The sequence below is a fragment of the Phacochoerus africanus genome, chromosome 11 (assembly GCF_016906955.1).
Source record: "Phacochoerus africanus isolate WHEZ1 chromosome 11, ROS_Pafr_v1, whole genome shotgun sequence".
Classification (NCBI taxonomy): Eukaryota; Metazoa; Chordata; class Mammalia; order Artiodactyla; family Suidae; genus Phacochoerus; species Phacochoerus africanus.
Genome location: NC_062554.1, coordinates 8625125 through 8643585, shown reverse-complemented (window position 1 = coordinate 8643585; position 18461 = coordinate 8625125). Strand labels below are relative to the sequence as shown.

Genomic DNA, 18461 nt, shown 5'->3' with positions numbered 1-18461 from the left:
TACAGCTCCAATTGGACCCCTAGCCTGGGGTGCAGGAGCTGCCCAAGAAATTTAAAAAAAAAAAAAAAAAAAAAGACAAAAAAAAATCCAGTTGCAAGTGGATTTTTTTCTTTTTTATCTCAAATAACAAACTCGTAAGTAAGACTTTCCAGAGGTGGTTGGTTCTGGGGGCATGGATGTTCTCGAGGAGCTCAGGCTCTTTGTGCCCTCTCTCCTCTATCCATGGCCTGCTTGCTTGCCCTTCTGGCGTTTTCTTGGAGGCGGGTTCCCATTGAGGTCTCACGGGGGCTACTTCAGTTCCAGGAATCACAGCTAGATGGCGACATTCAGAGGCAAAAAATGAAAGAAATGTGACCTTTATTCTAACCCCAAATTTCTTTAATACATGAGTGTGTATCTGGATTACATATTCTCCGCTGATCTAGTTCTCCGTTACTCAGCCAATACCACGCTGTTTTTCTTTACATTTGCTTTAAATTGAGGAATAATTTACATAGAATAAATTACGAAGATTTTAGGTAGAGCTTGAATTTTTACATACACACACACACACACACCCACAATTTTAGCTATCACCCGTGTCATCCCACGTGGTACCCTCCTCTGAGAATACCCAGCATGCTGACTCCTGTCACCGCAGTTGGGTTGTGCCCGATACGCTGCTTTGCCATACAGCATGCGCTCTTTTCTCGGGGGATGTGTTTCACTCAGCACTGTGTCTGGGGACTCGTTCATGTTGTTGCATATGTCAGTGGTTCACTCTTTTCTGTTCTCTTATTTATTCCCTTTATACCGCAATTTATTTGCCCTTCTCACTGTTGATAGACATTTTGGTTATTTCTGTTTGGGGGCCATATGGATAAAGCTGTTAATTTTTTACACATCTTTTGGTGGACATAAGCACTCATTTCTGTTGGGTGTATACCCAAGAGTGGAATTGCTGAGTCACAGAGTAAAAATGTTTGTTTAGCATTGGAGGATACTGCCAAATACTTTTCTGATGTGGTTGTACCAGTTTTCAGTCTCATATTAATGAAAGAGATTTCCGGTTACTCCCTATCCTCACACATGCTTGGTAACACCAGTCTTTTTCATTTTACTGGTGTGGGTAGGTATGTAGTGGTATCTCTTTGTGGTTTTGACTTCATTTCTCAAGTGACTAATGGTGATGGGTATCTTTTCATATGTTTATTTGTCACTCTGATAACCCCTTTTGGACGTGTCTCTTGGCCTTTTGCCTATCTTGTTTTTTTTTTTTTTTTTTGCCTTATCTTGAGCCGCTCCCTCAACCCACCGAGCAAGGCCAGGGATCGAACCGCAACCTCATGGTTCTCAGTCGGATTCGTTAACCACTGTGCCACAACGGAAATTCCCCTTTTGCCTATCTTTAAATTGAGTTAGGTGTCCTTTTCTTGTTGATTTGAGTCCTTTATATACTGAATACAAGTTCTTTGTAGATCCGCATATCACAAAAATCTTGTCTCAGTCTGTGGTTTGCTTTTTCATATTAATGGTGAATTTTGATGAACAGTTCTTAATTTTAATGAAGCCCAGTTCATCAGTTTTACGGTTAGTGCTTTATATTTCCTGATCAAGAATTTTTGCCTCTCTCAAGCTATGAAAATATTTTTCTATGTTTTCTTCTGGAAGCTTATTTTAGTTTTTTCACATTTGGTCTGTGATCTATCTAGAATTAATTTTTGTGTATGGTGTGAGGAGGTAGAGGTGAAATTTCCTTTTTTTTTTTTTTTTTTTTTTTGCTTTTTAGACCCACACCCATAGCACATGGAGGTTCCTAGGCTAGGGGCTGAATCAGAGCTACAGCTGCAGACCTATGCCACAGCCCCAGCAACTCAGGATCCGAGCTGTGTCTGCAACCTATGCCACAGCTCACAGCAATGCTGGATCCTTAATCCACTGAGTGTGAGGCCAGGGATCGAACCTGCAACCTCATTTACTAGTCGGATTTGTTTCTGCTGCACAACAGCAGGAACTCTGAAGTTTACTTTTTTTATATAGATATTTAATTGACTCAACACTATTTGTTGAAAAGATGGATATCTTTTTCCCCATTGAGTTGTCTGGGAGGCACTTTGGTAAGGCAGGTAACAATGTATGTGCTTAAATTACTGGAGTCAAGTAATTTGTAACACGTAGATAGTGAAGTTCTCTAGCCACGTTGTTGTTCTCGAAAATTGCTGTAGGTATTATAAGGCCTTTGCCTTTCTCTGCAAATTCTATAATCAGCTTGTCAGCTTCCACACAAAATCCTGCTGGGATTTTGATTGGAACTGCATTGACCCTGTAGACCATTTGGGAGAGAACTGACATCTCTACCATATTGATTCTTCAGATTCATTAAAATAATACATCCCCCATTTTTTAGGCCATTTAAAATTCTTCTCAACAATGCTAGTCTTCAATGGCGAGTTTATGCATATCTTTCGTTAGATTTATTCCTAGACATTTGGTCTTTTTTATGCTGTTATCAATGGTATTGCTTTTTCATGTGCCATTTCCATGTTTGTTGCTACTACGTAGAAATTTTGATCATATATCCAGCAACCTTTCTAAATTCCCTTATCATTTTCAGCCGTTTGCAGGTTCTTTGGGTTGCCCGTGTTCACAATCATGACATCTACAGGTAGTGGCCACTTCTTCTTTGTCAACCTTATGCCTCTTATGCCTTTTCATTTCTTCCTTCTGCTGGCGGAGACTTCCAGTACAGTTGAGAGTGGTGGTTGTGGACATCCTTGTGTTGTTCCCAACCTCAGGGGGACGCAGTTCAGTATTTCAAAATTATTTCCAAAGTATTTCAAAATTATGAGTTAGCTGTAGATGTTTTTTGTCAATGCCTTTTATCAGATTACAGAAGTTTCTTTGTAGTCCTCGTTTGCTGAGAGTTCTTCTTATATATGGGTATTGAATTTTGTCAAACACTTTTTCTTTATCTGTTGAGACAATCATGTGATTTCTCTTCCTTAATCCATTAATATGGTTCATTACATTGATTTCTTTGTATGGCCACACATACAAAGAATATGGGAATATGGGAGTTCCTGGGCCAGGGATTGAAATCAAGCTCCAGCTGCAACCTGTGCTGTAGCTGTGGCAGCACCAAATCACTAAACCCACTGCACAGGGCCAGAGATTGAACCCACACCTCAACAACAACCTGAGCCACTGAAATCAGATTTTTAACCCACTGCACCTCAGCGGGTACCTCTACATTGATTTTTTTTTTAAGTTTTTATTTAAAATTTTTTAGATTAAAGTGTAGTTGATTTACAGTGTTGTGCCAACTTATGCTGTACAGCAAAGTGACCCAGTCATACATGTATATACATTCCCTTTTTTATCTTATCTTCTGTCAGGGTCTATCCCAAGAGACTGTTGCAGTTCCCTGTGCTATACAGTAGAACCTCATTGCTTATCCATTCTAAATGTATTAGTTTACATCTGCTACCCCCGAACTCCCCATCCATCCCACTCCCTCCTCCCTCCCCACTCCCCCTTGGCAACCACAAGTCTGTTCTCTGTATCTGTGAGTCGGTTTCTGATTTGTAGATGGATTCGTTTGTGCCATATTTTAGATTCCACATGTAAGTGATATCATATGGTATTTGTCTTTTTCTTTCTGACTTCACTTGGTATGAGAGTCTCTAGTTGCATCCATGTTGCTGCAAGTAGCATTATTTTATTCGTTTTTATGAGTAATATTCCGTTGTATATATGTACCACATCTTAATCCAGTCATCTATTAATGGATATTTAGGTTGTTCCCATGTCTTGGCTTTTGTGAATAGTGCTGCAGTGAACATAGGGGTCATGTATTTTTTTGAATTACAGTTTTCTCTGAATAGATGCCCCAAGAGGGATTGCTGGGTCATATGGTAGCTCTACATTTAGTTTTCTGGGGCTCCTCCGCACTGTTTTCCACAGTGGCTGCACCAATTTACATTCCCACCAACAGTGTAGGAGGGTTCCCTTTTCTCCACACCCTCTCCAGCATTTTTTTTGTAGATGAATTAAAGATTAATGATGGCCATTCTGATTGGCGTGAGGTGGTACCTCGTTGTTTTGAATTGCATTTCTCTAACAATTAGTGGTGTTGAGTATTGTTTCATGTGTCTGTCTGTTGGCTATCTGTATGTCTTCTTTGGAGAAATGTCCAGCTAGGTCTTCTGCTCATTTTTTTGATTGGGTTGTTTGTTTGGTTTTTGCTGCTGAGTTGTGTGTATATTTTGAAGATGAAGCCCTTGTTGGTTGCATTGTTGGCACCTATTTTCTCCCATTCCCGAGGTTGTCTTTTCATTGTTTTTTATGGTTTCCTTTGCTGTGCAAAAGCTTGTAAGTTTGGTTGGGTTCCATTGGTTTATTTTTGTTTTTATGTCTATTGCCTTGGGAGACAGACCTAAGAAAACATTTATACGGTTTTTGTCAGAGAATATTTTGCCTATGTTCTCTTCTAGGAGTTTTATGGTGTCATGTCTTATGTTTAAGTCTTCAAGCCATTTTATAGCCTGGATTCTTTTTATTTTTTTTTTTACAGCCACAGCTGTGGCATATGGAATTTTCCAGGCTAAGGGTATAATTGGAGCTGCAGCCGAGACCTACAACACAGCCATGGCAACATCAGATCCGAGCTGTATTTGCAACCTACACCACAGCTTGTGGCAATGCTAGATCCTTAACTCTCTGAACGAGGCCAGAGATTGAACCCACATTTCTTACAGAGACAATGTCAGGTCCTTAACCCACTGAGCCACAATGGGAACTCCCTAAAAGGTATTTTTTTTAATATTCTTTTTGTAATAATTGATTATTGATATACAGAAATGCAACTGACTTCAGAATGTTGATCTTGTATCCTGCTACTTTGCTGAATTTGTTGATCAGTTCCAGTAGTTTTTGTGTGGAGTCCCTAGGGTTTTCTGTATATAGTATCATGTCATCTGCATAGAGTGACAATTTTACCTCTCTGCTTCCAATTTGGGTATCTTTCGTTTGTCTGATTGCTGTAGCTAGGACTTCAGTACTATGTTGAATAAAATTGGTGAGAGTGGGCATCCTTGTTCCAGATTTTAGTGGTAAGGCTTTCAGCTTTTCTTCATTGAGTATTATATTGGCTATTTGTCATAAATGGCTTTTATTATGTTGAGATTGTTCCCTCAATACCCACTTTGGTAGGAGTTTTTATCATTAGTGGATGTTGGATTTTGTCAAATGCTTTTTCTGCATCTGTGGGGATGATCGTGTTTATGGTTTTTTTTTTTTTTTTTTACTTTTCTCTTGTTAATGTGGTATATGACATTGAGTTGCATAAGTTGAACCATCCTTGTGAACTTGGGCTGAATCCTACTTGGTTGTGGTGTATGATCTTTTTTATGTGTTATTGGATTCAGTTGGATTAAATTTTGTTGAGAATTTTTGCATCTATATCCATCAAAGATATTGGTCTATAATTTTCTTTTTTGATAGTGTCTTTGTCCGGTTTTGGGATTAGGGTGATGGTGGCTTCATAGAATGTCTTTGGGAGTGTTCCTTCTTCAACCTTTTGGAAAAGTTTAAGAAGGATGGGTATAAGTTCTTTTTTGTATGTTCGTTAGAATTCACCTGTGAAGCTATCTGGTCCTAGATGCTTGTTTGTAGGGAGTTTTTTAATTACATATTCAATTTCATTTCTAGAGATTGGTCTGTTCAAATGGTCTGTTTCTTTTTGATTTGGTTTTGGTGGGCTGTGTCTTTCTAGAAAGTTGTCCATTTCTTCTACGTTGTCAAATTTGTTGGCATATAATTATTAATAGTATTCTTTTATGTTTATTTGTATTTCTGCAGTATCCATTGAGATTTATCCTTTTTCATTTCTTATCTTGTATATTTGTGTTCACTTCTTGGTAAGTCTGGCCAGAGGTTTGTTAATTTTGTTTACCCATTCAAAGAACAAACTCTTGGTTTTATTGATTTTTTTTCTATTTTTTAAAAATCTCTATTTCATTGCTTTCCTCTCTGATCTTTATGATTTCCTTCCTTCTGCTGACTTTAGGTCTTGTTTGTTCTTTTTTCTAATTCTTTTAGGTGTTAGGTCAGGTTATTGATTTGAGATTTTTCTTGTTTTTTTGAGGAAGGCTTGTGTTGCTGTGAAGTTCCCTGTAAGAACTGCTTTTACGGTGTTCCATAGCTTTTGTATGGTTGTTTTCATTTTTTGTTTGTCTCAAGGTATTTTTTAATTTCCTCATTGACCTATTGGTTTTTGAGTAGTATATTGTTTGGTCTCCATGTGGACAATTTTTTCTCGCTTATTTTCCTTAGGTTGATTTCTGATTTCATGTCATCGTGGTCAGAGAAGGTTTTTGAAATAATTTCTGTAGTCTTAAATTTGTTGAGGTTAGTTTTGTGCCCCAGTTATGTGGTCAGTCCTAGAGAATGTTCCATGTGCACTTGAAAAGAATGTATGTTCTGGGACTTCCCATTGTGAATCAGTGGGTCAGGAATCTAACTAGAATCCATGAGGACACAGGTTTGATCCCTGGCCCTGCTCAGTGGGTTAGGGATCTGGCATTGCCGTGAGCTGCAGTGTAGGTCACAGATGAAGCTTGGATCTGGCATGGCTGTGGTATAGGCCAGCAGCTGCAGTTCCAACTCAACCCCTCACCTAGGAACTTATGTATGCTGTGGGTGTGGCCCTAAAAAAGAAAAGAAAAGAATGTATATTATGTTTTTTTTTTTTAATGTAATGTCCTAAAAATATCAAGTAAGTTTAACTATTCTGTTTTGTCATTTAGGGTCTCTAGTGCCTTATTGTTTTTCTGTCTGTAAGATCTGTTCATTGAGGGGTATGGATATTAAAGTCTCCTACTATTAGTTTGTTCCCATAAATTTCTCCCTTTGGGAGTTCCCATCATGGCACAGTGGTTAACAGAACTGACTAGGAACCACGAGGTTGCAGGTTCGATCCCTGGCCTTGCTCAATGGATTAAGGATCTAGCATTGCCGTGAGTTGGTGGAGGACGTGGCTCAGATCCTGCATTGCTGTGGCTCTGGCGTGGGCCAGCGTCTACAGCTCTGATTTGGCCCCTAGCCTGGCAACCTCCATATGCTGTGGGAGCAGCCCTAGGAAAGGCAAAAAGACAAAAAAAAAATTTCTCCCTTTGTTTAAGTTTGTATTTTGGTGCTCCTATATTAGGGGCATATATATTGATGGGTGTGTAATATCCTTTTCTTGAATTGATCCTTTTATCATTAAATAGTGTCCTTCATCTTTCTTTATGGCCTTTGTTTTATAGTCTGTTTTGTCTGATATGACTATTTTTCTTTTTCTTTCTTTCTTTTTTTTCCTTTTTTTTTTTTTTTTTTTGGTCTTTTTATGTCCACGCCTATGGCATATGAAAGTTCCCAGGTTAGGTGTCAAATTGGAGCTGCAGCCACAGCCACAGCAACATAGGATCCGAGCCACATCTGCAACCTACAGTGCAGCTCACAGCAGTGCTGGATCCTTAACCCACTGAGTGGGCCTAGGGATTGAACCTGAGTCCCCACGGATACTAGTCTGGTTTGTTACTGCTGAACCACAACAGGAACTCCTGTCTGATAGGAGTATTGCAACTCCTGTTTTCCTGCCATTTCCAGTCATATGAGGTATCTTTTTCCATCCCCTCACTTTCAATTTAATGTGTCCTTTGCCCTAAGGTGGGTCTCTTGTAGGCAACATAGTATAGGCTCTTGGTTTTTTTATTCAGTTTGCCGCTCTATGTCTTTTGATTAGAGCATTCAGTCCATTGACATTTAAGGTAATTATTGATAAATATGTGTTTGTTGCAGTTTTAAACCTTGTTTTCCAGTTGATTCTATGTTTCTCCTTCGTTGCTTTCTCTTTTTTTAGTTGGATGATCTCCTTTTAGTTTATGCTTGTGTCCTCTTCTTTTTTTTTGTGAAGGTATTCTTTGTTTCTGATTTGTGGTTGCCCTGTTTTTCAAGTATGTTAATCCATTTCTATTTCTGCTTGCTATAGACCGATAGTCACATAGTCTCAATCATGTGAAAAATTTGGAACACTTCATGAATCTGCATGTCATCCATGCACAGGGGCCCTGCTAATCTTCTCTGTCTCGTTCCAGTTTTAGTATATGTGCTGCTGAAGCGAGCCCCTGAATTGTTTTGAGAAAGTAGGGTCACTGGAGAGCATGGAGGGCCTCTGATCCTTGAGTCCAAATGGCCTCACCTGATAGAGGGGATGTAGTTCTGCCTTTAAACCCATGGTCACTTCCAGACTGGTCGTATTGTTCCAGTGGCTAGTTTGACTGACTCTTTGAGGTCTGTCTTCCATTTGGTTCTTCAGAGATAGAACTCTGTCCCCAGAAATACCTAGCTTGAATCTAGGGCCCGCGGTTTTCCAAAATCAGGGTTGTATGAGGTTTGTCATCTGGAAAGCTGGGATGGAGGTTGTGATTGGAGAATATAAATGCTCTTATAATTAGGTGGGCAGACTTCAGCTCTTCCTTTGAACTCTTTCTTGAGAGTTCTTTCCAGAATTCCTTTATTTTCCCCATCTGAACCTCCCCCTCATCTTTTTCACCCTGAGGCAAGTACCTTAGCTAAAACCAGGCCAAGAAGATTAAAAGGGGGCTGATTAATTTAAATAAGGTTACCTGTTTTGAAGTGGATTTGGCTGATTGACTTACAGGAGTGGTGTTGGATAGGGAGGTCTGAGTGCCCTAGGAGATTGCAAGAGATAAATACACCCTTCCGTAAGGCAGTTGCTTGTGCTCAGTGAAAGAAGAAAATGGAAATCATGATGTCAGGTACAAAATCAAGTTCTGCCTGGTATGTATGGTGAGGAATTGGGAGGGAGGTCTCTGAGTCATTGTTAGAGGGAACACCCTCCAGAGGGCGCCAGAGCACAGTTTGAGCCCAATCGTGGTTCTGTGTTGGTACTTCTGGTCTCAGAGATGGGGTTTGCGATGGGAAGGTAGGAACCCAAAGGACGTGCACAGTGAGTAGTGGTTGGTTACAGGCTGCCCCTGACTCTCAGGTTCCAAAGGCCTCACGTGGTGGAGAGGATATAGGTCTGCCTTCACGTCTGTGGGTCACTTCCTGGTCGGGCAGCCCAGTGGCCAGACACTTAGACCGGCTGTCAGGGGTCTGAGAGCCATTTGTTATCCAGAGGCAGAACTCTGAACCCATAAAGATCTGCCTTGAATCTTGGGTATTCAAATTTGCAGAATCATTTTTGTGTGTGGTCTGGCATCTGGAAATTTAGACTGGTCATCGTGAATGGAACGTGTAGTCGTGGAAGTCCTTTGGTGGACACGCTGCGACCTTACCTGTGAACGAGCTCTGGAAAGTTCTCTCCAAAGTGCTTTATTATTTTCCATCTGAGCCGCTCCCTTCTGTTCTTCACCCCCGAGGGAAGTAACATAGCTAAAACAAGGTCAAGAAAATTAATGGTGAGCTGATTAATTTAAAGCCGGTTAAGGAACCTGAATTGGTTTTGTCTGATTGATTAAGGTAGTGGTCCTAGGTGAGGATTGAATGCCCTGGGAGACTTTGAGAAAGAAGCACACACCTCTGTTGCCTGTGTTCAGTGGGAGCGGTAAAAGGAAATCAGGCTGTCAGGTGCTCAAGTCAAGTTCTGCCCCAGAGTATGATCCAGAGTCCAGAGGAAGGGTTCTGTGTTGCACTTAGAGGTAACGGCCACTAGAGGGCGCAGGAGCCCAAGTTGAATCCATGTTCCCACTTAAAAGCTCAGCGATGTTCAGCATAGGAATGGAAAAACCCCAAGGAGTGGATGGTTACAGGCCGCCTCTGACTCTCATGTTCGAATGGTCTCGTCTGATGGAGGGGACATTGTTCTGCCAGCACATCTCATCTCTGGGTCACTTCCAGACTGGTTGGGTAGCACAATGGCCAGACAATTTTTGATAGGCTTTTTAAAAAAAAATTTTTTTAAGGGCCATACCTGCAGCCTATGGAGGTTCCCAGGCTAGGGGTTGAATCAGAGCTACAGCTGCCGGCCTACACCACAGCCACAGCAATGTGGGATCCGAGCCTTGTCTGCGACCTACACCACAGCTCACAGCAACGCCAGATCCTTAACCCACTGAGTGAGGCCAAGGATTGAACCCGCAACCTCATGGTTCCTAGTTGGATTTGTTTCTGCTGTGCCACAACAGGAACTCCTTGACAGGCTTTCTAAAGTCTAGCTGCTTTTGGATTATCCGGAGGAAGAGCTCTGGACTCAGATATACCTGGCCTTACTATTGGGCATGGAGTTTTCCAGAAGGAGGCTTGCATGGGTTTTCCTATCTAGAAAGCTGGGTTGTGGATAGGAATGAAGTTTCTAAAAGCTGTGGTCCTTTGTGGTCACGCTGAGTCCATCCCTGTGAATTATCCCTGCAGAGTTCTCCCCCAGAATACTTATTTTTTTTCCATCTGAGCTTCTTCCTTCTTTCCTTCACCCCTGAGAGAACAACCTTAGCTAAATCCAGCTTCCATAATTTAAGGGAAGGCTGATTAATTTAAAGAGGTTTCCCTCTTTCGCTGATTGACTTAAAGTAGTGGTGTTGGATATGGAGGATTGAGTTTCCTGGGAGACTCTTGAGTGAGAAATAATCTGCTTTGTAAGATTGTTGAGGGGAGATGCGAAATCAGGCTGTCAGGTGGGCCAGTCAGGTTCAGCCCCAGTGTGTGGTCAGGGAGTCAGTGGGAAGTGCTCTGAGTTGGTGTTAGCAGGAAGGGCTGCTGGAGGGTTTCGGTGCTGTGGCAGCGCACACCTGCTGTCCTGTGTTGACACTTCCAAGATCAGGTTCAAGATGGGGTTAGCAGAACCACAAGAAAGTGCCCAGGGAGGGGTGATTGGTTACAGCTGCTTCTGAGTCTCCGGTCCAGACTGCCTCGTCCCATAGAGGGGATGTAGCTCTGTCATCGTCGCTGTGGGTCACTTAGAGAGTGCTTGTGTAGCCCAATGGCCAGACACTTCGACAGGCTGTCTGGGGTCTGAAAGCCCTCTGATTATCCAGAGGCAGAACTCTGAGCCCATTAATGCCTGGCTTGGATCTTGGGTATTCAGGTTTCCAGACTCATGCTTGTGTGTGGTTTGGCATCTGGAACTCTGGGCTGAGTCAGAGTGGTTATAATTCATTGAGTGGCCTTTCCCACTCCCTGTGAGCACTCTCCTGACAGGACTCCCCAAAGCTCCTTATTCCTTCTGAGACTTTTCCTCGTGTCATTGAGCCCTTTGGGAAGACTCTTACCTGAGTTCAGGTCCTTGAATTCAGGGGAGGCTGATTGATTTCAAGCAGCTTAAGTGCCGTGTGGTGGGTTCAGCTGGCCGACGTGAAGCAGTGGAGGGGTTGGGGAGGATTGGGTGCTCTGGGAGGATCCGAGAGAGACACCCCTCTTGGGCAGAGATTGCTGTTCCCGGGAGAGGAGGAGGGACATCGGGCTTTCCTGTGCTGACGCGCAGTACAATCCCCGGCCCCGTTCAGGCTCAAGGGCTCTGACCTGGCTTTGGAGGGAAGGGCCACTAGAGGGCATCTCGAGCCGGCAGAGCCCCCCCCCTGCTGTTCTGCCTTGGTACTTGCAGGCTCAGAAATTAGGTTAGTGTTGGCGATGGCAGAGCCTCAGGAATGATAGCAAGGAAAGGATGGTTACAGGCGCCTCCCACCCCTCAGTCCAAATCGCCTCTCTGGTTAGAGGGCCCGTAGTTCTGTGTTCAGATCGATGGCTTCCTTCCAGACTTGTCGGGGGACCCAGTGTCCAGACACTTTGAAAGACTGTCTGGGGTCTGGCTGTTTTTGGATTCTCCAGAGAAAAAAAACTGTGGACACAGAAATTCCTGGCTTGGATCCTGGGCCTGTGATTTTCCAGAATCAGCCTCGAATGAGGTTCGGCATTTAAAAATTGGGTGGGTGATCGTGAATGGAGTTTGTAAAAGCGGTTGTAATTCAGTGGGGCTGTCTTTGCCTCTCCCTGTGAATTCTTTCTCCCCAGAGCCCCTTATTCTTTCATCTTAGCCTCTCCCTCCTGTCGTCGACATCTGTGGGAAGAGCCTGACCTAAAACTGTGTCTGTGAGTTAAGGGGGTGATTAGTTGAAGGCTGGATACATAATTGGTAGTGTGCTAGGCAGTGGACCTCAAGCACTGGTATTGGGTAGGAAGGATTGGTTGGCCTTGGAGAATGAGCGAGAGAAGCACCCATCCTGTATACAGTCCTTGATTGTCGTTAGAGGAGGAAGGAAGTCAGGCTGTAGGTGCTCAAGCCCAGGGCAGCCTGTGGATCTGTTGAGGGAGCAGGATGAATGGCTCTGAGTTGTTTTGAGAGCGGAAGGTGGCCTGAGGGCACTGCAGGGCTGGCAGAGCCCGCCTGCTGCTCTCTGTTGGGCTCCAGATGGGGATGGGGGAACCTCAAAGACGTGACCAGGACGGAGGGGTTGGTTAGAGGCCATCTCTGATTCTTGGGTCCACATGGCCTCACCGGATGGAGGGGACATTGTTCTGCCTTCACATCTATGGCTCCCTTCCAGACTTGGGGTGTGTTCCAGTGGTCAGACACTTTGCCCCACGGTCTGGGGGCTGACTCCCATTGGATTCCCCGGAGGCAGAACTCGGGATCCAGAAGGACCCAGTTTGAATCTTGGACATGCAGTTTTCCAGACTCGGGCTTGCATGGGGGTGGCATCTGGATAGCTGGGCTGGTGGTTGTGAGCAGTGTTGAGAGAAAAGGTTATAATTTGTTGGGGAGGGGTCTTTACCTCTCTCTGAACCTCTCTCTTGAGAGTTCTCCCCAAAGTTCTTTGTTTTTGTTGCGTCTGAGACGTTTCCTCCTGTCCTACACCTTTGTGGGAAGAACCTGACCTAAAACAAGCTCTGCAAATTCAGGACTGGCTGATTAATTTAGATCTGGTTATGTGACTTGTATTGGGTTCTGCTAAGTGACTTAAAAGGTGGGGTTTCTGGAGTTCCCTTCGTGGCTCAGTGGTTAACGAATCTGACTAGTGAACCATGAGGTTGAGGGTTCGATCCCTGGCCTTGCTCAGTGGGTCAAGGATCCAGCGTTGCTGTGAGCTGTGGTGTGGGTCGCAGACGCGGCTCAGAACCTGCGTTTCTGTGGCCCTGGTGTAGGCTGGTGGCTACAGTTCCGATTTGACCCCTAGCCTGGGAACCTCCATATGCCGTGGGAGCGGCCCTAGAAATGGCAAAAAGACAAAAAATAAATAAATAAAACCAGATGCCTGAATTAAGGGGCGGGGCTGATTAATTTCAAGCTGGTTTTGTTACTTGTGGTGTGTTAGGCTGATGGACTTAGGGTTGTGGGGTTGGATGAGGAGGATTGTTTGCCTTGGGAGACTTTGAGAGAGAAACACCACCCTCTGTATGGCGCTTAATAGTCGTTAGAGGGAGAAGAGGAAGGGACTCAGGCTGTCAGGTGCTCAAGCCAGTGCAGTGCCTTTGTTTAGGAGGCAGGAGGAAGGGCTGTGATTGTTATTAGAACGAATGGCCACCAGAGGGCGCCAGAGCGCCCGCAGAGCCCAACTGCTTTCCAGTATTTGCACTTTCAGGCTAAGAGCTGATGTTTGAGATGCAGATTGCGGATCCCCAAGGATGTAACCAGCAAGGAAGCATTGGTTACAGGCCACCTCTGATTCTTTGGTCCACACTGCCTCACCTGTTAGAGGGGATATAGTTCTCCCTTCACATCTGTAGATCGATTCCAGCCTTGTCATGTGTCCCAGTGGCCAGTCAGTTTGACCTGTCTCGGCCCTGACTGCCAGTTGATTCTCCAGAGGCATAACTCTGGACTCAGAAATACTTGGCTTCTGGAGTTCCTGTCATGGCTCAGTGGTTAACAAATCCGAGTAGGAACCATGAGGTTGCAGGTTCGATCCCTGCCCTTGCTCAGTGGGTTGGGGATCCGGTGTTGCTGTAAGCTGTGGTGTAGGTTGCAGACACGGCTAGGTTGCTGTGGCTCTGGTGTAGGCCGGTGGCTACAGCTCCACTTCGACCCCTAGCCTGGGAACCTCCATATGCCATGGAAGCAGCCCTAGAAAAGGCAAAAAAAAAAAGAAAGAAAGAAAGAAAGAAAGGAATACTTGGCTTGGATCTTGGGAATGCATTTTTCTAGAATCAGGCTTGCTTGGGGGTTTTGCGTTTGGAAAGCTTGTTGGTGGCTGTGAATAAATTGTGTAAAAGCCATGATAATGCGGTAGCTGGTTTTTGCCTGTCTCTGAGAGCTCTCTCTGGAGAGTTTTCTCCAAAGTTCCTTATTCTTCTTCCATCTGAGCCTTTTCCTTCTGTCACTGAACCCTGCAGGAAGAACCTGAACTAAACCAGTTCTGTGAATTAAGGATGGATCTGATTAATTTAAAACCAGTTATGTAACTTGTAGTGTGTTCAGCTGATGGTCTTAAAGTGACGGTTGTTGGATGAGGAGGACTCTCTGCCCTGGAAGACTTGGAAGGAGAACCACCAGCCTGTTTAAGGCACTTGATCGTTGATAGAGGAAATCAGGCCAAAAGTCCCCAACCAGCCCAGTACAGCACCTGGATTTGGTCCAGAGGCAAGAGGAAGGGCTCGGAATTGTTGCTGGGGAGAATGGCCACAAGAGGGCGCCAGAATGCTGGCCCGCCGCAACTGCTGCTGTGTGTTGGAACTTCCAAGCTCAGAGTTGGGGTTCAATAAGGGGGTGCAGGAGTTCCCATCGTGGCTCAGTGGTTAACGAACACGACTAGTATCCATGAGGATGCAGGTTTGATGCCTGGCCTCGCTCAGTGGGTTAAGGATCCAGTGTTGCTGTGGGCTGTGGTGTAGGTCACAGACACGGCTTGGATCTGGCATTGCTGGGGCTGTGGTGTAGGCCAGCGGCTGCAGCTCTGATTATTGACCTCCATATGCTGCGGGTGCGGCCCTAAATAGACAAAATACAAAATAATAATAATAATAATAATAAAGGGAGTGCAGAACTCTGAAGAGGTGATCAGAAAAGGGGGGTTGGTTCCAGGTTGCCTCTGATCTTTGGTGCAGATGGCCTCGCCTGAGCGGCGTGGGTGGTACAGCGGTGAGCACAGCTGCCTTCCAGATGGCCTTGCCTGATAGAAGGGACGTAGTTCTGCTTGTACATCTATGGGTCTCTTCCAGACTGGTCTTGTGTCCCATTAGCCAGACAGTTTGACCGTCTGTCTGGGTTCTGATAGCCATCAGGTTCTCCTGAGGCAGAATTCTGGACCCAGAAATACCTGGCTTGAATCTTAGTCATGCAGTTTTCCAGAAGCTGGCTTGCTTGGGGTTTGGCATCTGGAAAGCTGGGCTGGTGGCGTGAACGGAGTGTGTAAAAGTGGTGATAATTCTGTGGGTGGGGGGTGGTCTTTACCTAACCCTGTGGACACTCCCTTGAGAGTTCTCCCCGGAGTTCCTTATTCTTCTGAGCCTCTTCCTTCTGTCCTTGACCTCTGTGGGGAGAACCTGACCTAAAACCAGGCCCCTGAATTCGGAGGGGGTGGTTAATTTAAAGCGGGTTATGTGCCTGACATCAAGTTGTGGTGTTGGATGAGGAGGACTGTGTCCTTGGGAGACTCTGAGAACATCGCCCTCTGTGAGGGGCTTGATTGTTCGTCGAGGAAGAGGAGGGGGAAATCAGGCTGTCAGGTGCTCAAGCCCACTGTAGCCCCTTTGTTCAATGGGCAGGAGGAAGGGCTCTGAGTTGTTATAAGAATGGCCACTGGAGGTCGCCAGAGTGCTGGCAGTGCCCAGTTGCTTCTCTCTTTTGCTTTTGAGGGCCGCACCCACCGCATATGGAGGTTCCCAGGCTAGGGGTTGAATTAGAGCTGCAGCTGCCGGCATACACCACAGCCACAGCAACGCCTGATCCGAGCAGCGTCTGTGACCTACACCACAACTCACGGCAATGCCAGATCCTTAACCTACTGACCAAGGCCAGGGATTGAACCCATGTCCTCAGGATACTAATCAGGTTCATTACCGCTGAGCCATGACGGGAACTCCCCCAGCTGCTTCTCTGTCGTTGGCATTTTCAGGTCAGAGTTGAGGTTCGACATGGGGATGGCGGGTCCCCGAGGATATGACAGCAAGGAGGGGCTGATTATAGGCTGCCTCTGATTCTTTGGTCCAAATTCCATCACCTAATAGAAGGGACACTGTTCTGCCTTCATGTGTGTGGATTGATTCCAGAATTGTCATGTGTCTCAGTGTCCAGAGAGTTTGACCCATTGTCTGGGGTCTGACTGCTGTTTGATTCTCCAGAGGTAGAACTCTGGACCCAAAATACCTGGGTTGAATCTTGGGAATGCATTTTTCCAAAATCAGGCTTGCATGGCGTTTGCCATCTGGAAAGCTGTGCCTGTGCTCCTCCTCAATGGAGTCTATAAAATTGGTGATCATTTGAAGGGCTTTCTTCGCCTCTTCCTCCGAACGCTCTCTTGGGATTACTCCCCAGAGGTCCTTACCCTTCTTCCTTCTGTCGTTGACCTCTGCAGGAGGAACCTGAGCTAAAACCAAGTTCATGAATGAAGGGGCGGGGCTGTTATATCGTGTAAAGCCGGTTATGTGATTTGCAGTGGGTTCGGCTGATTGACTTAAGTCGTGGTGTTGGATAGGGAGGATTGTGTGCCTGGGAGACTTAGAGAAACACCACCCTCATTAAGGCACTTAATTGTTAGAGGGTGAAGAGGCGGGAAAGGAGGCTTTCAGGTGCCCTGTTCAGCTCATGGGGTTTGGTCAGGAGGGAGGAAGGTCTCTGAGTTGTTGTTAGAAGTAATGGCCCCTAGAGGGTGCCAGCGTGCAGGCAGAGCCAGCTGTTTCTCTCTTTTTTTTTTTTTTTTGCCTTTTTAGGGCCTCCCCATGGCATATGGCAGTTCCTAGGCTAGGGGTTGAATTAGAGCTGCAGCTGCTGGCCCACACCACAGCCAGAACAACATGGGATCCAGGCCACATCTGTGACCTACACCACAGCTCACGGCAATGCCGGATCCTCAGCCCACTGAGCGAGGCCAGGGATCGAACCCATGTCCTCATGAATATCGTTCGGGTTCATTAACACTGAGCCACAACAGGAGCTCCGCCAACTGCTTTTCTGTGTTGGCACTTCCAGGCTAAGAATTGGGGTTCCAGAGGAGATGGCAAAATACGGATGTGATCAGAAGAGAGGTGCTGGTTTCAGGCCGCCTCTAATTCTCTGGTTCAAGTTGTCTCACTTGATAAAGGAGGCATAGTTCTGCTTTCATGTCTATGGGCCCGTTCCAGACTGGTCATGTTTTCCAATAGCCAAATTGACCTGCTGTCTCGGGTCTTTCACTGAATTCTCCAGAGGCAAACATATGGACTCAGGAATACCCACCTCAATTCTTAGGTATTCGACCTTGGAATGCAGTTTTCCAAAGTCAGGCTTGCGTGGGTTTGGCATCTGGAGGCTGGGTGGTGGTCGTGAGTGGTGCGTGTAAAAGTGGTGATGATTTAGTAGGGTCTCTGCCTATCACCGTGCACTCTCAAGAGAGAGTTCTCCCCGCAGTTTCTTATTCTTGCTCCATCTGAGACTTTTCCTTCTGTCGTTGACCCCTGCTTTTAGAACCTGCCCTAAAACAAAGTCCCTGAATTAAGGGGAATGGCTGATTATTTAAAGCCGGTTATATGACCTGTAGTGGGTTAGGCAGATTAACTTAATGTAGTGTTGTTGGATAGAGAGGGATGAGTGCCGTGGGAACGTTTTAGAGGAAGATACCCCATCAGGAAGGCACTTGGTTGTTGTTAGAGGGAAGGGAGCTAGGAAATCAGACTGTCAGGTACTCAAGGCCAGTGCAGTCTTTGGGTTTGGTCTGGAGGCAGGAGGAAGGGCTCTGAGTTGTTGTTAGAAATAATGGCCACAAGAGGGCGCCAGAACACTGGCAGATGCCCCCTGCTCCTTCCTGTTGGCATTTCCCAGCTCAGAGTTGGGATTCCAGAAGGGGAGGGTGGAACCCCAAGGAACTGACCAAAAAGGAGGTGTTGGTCACAGACCACCTCTGATGCTTCATTCCAAATGGCCTCGCCTGAGAGAGGGAGCATAGTTGTGCCCCCACATCCGTGGGCTCCTGGTAGCATCATCCAGTGGCCACACAGTGGGAACAACTTTGTGGGCTCTGACAGTGCTTGTTGCAGAGGCAGACCGGACCCAGGAATACCTGGCTTGAATCCTGTGTGTGTAATTTCCAGAATCAGGCGGGCGTGGGCTCTGGTGTCTGGGAATGTGCTCCGGGGTGGTGAATGGCTGGCATAAAAGTGGTCCTTTGTGGGGCGCCCCGTGGACATCCCTGTGGACTCTCTCTGGAGATGTCTCTCCAAAGTGCTTTATTTTTCCACCTGATCCCCTCCAGCCTTTTGTTCACCCCTGAGGGAAGTATCTTAAATTAAACCAGATCAAGAAAAAAGAGGGGGCTGAATTATTTAAAGCGGGTTACCAGATCTGAAGTGTA

At 45.4% G+C, this 18461-nt stretch overlaps 1 protein-coding gene and 1 non-coding gene across 6 annotated transcripts in view; one reads left to right on the top strand and one right to left on the bottom strand.

The window, feature by feature from the left end:
- Nucleotides 1-18461, top strand: part of XRRA1 (X-ray radiation resistance associated 1) — a 108861-nt gene that overhangs the window by 40327 nt on the left and 50073 nt on the right. The gene's annotated exons all lie outside the window — the stretch shown is intronic.
- On the bottom strand, nt 8041-8147 carry LOC125112317 (U6 spliceosomal RNA). Its single transcript, XR_007131110.1, has one exon. It is a non-coding gene; the product is annotated as a U6 spliceosomal RNA (small nuclear RNA).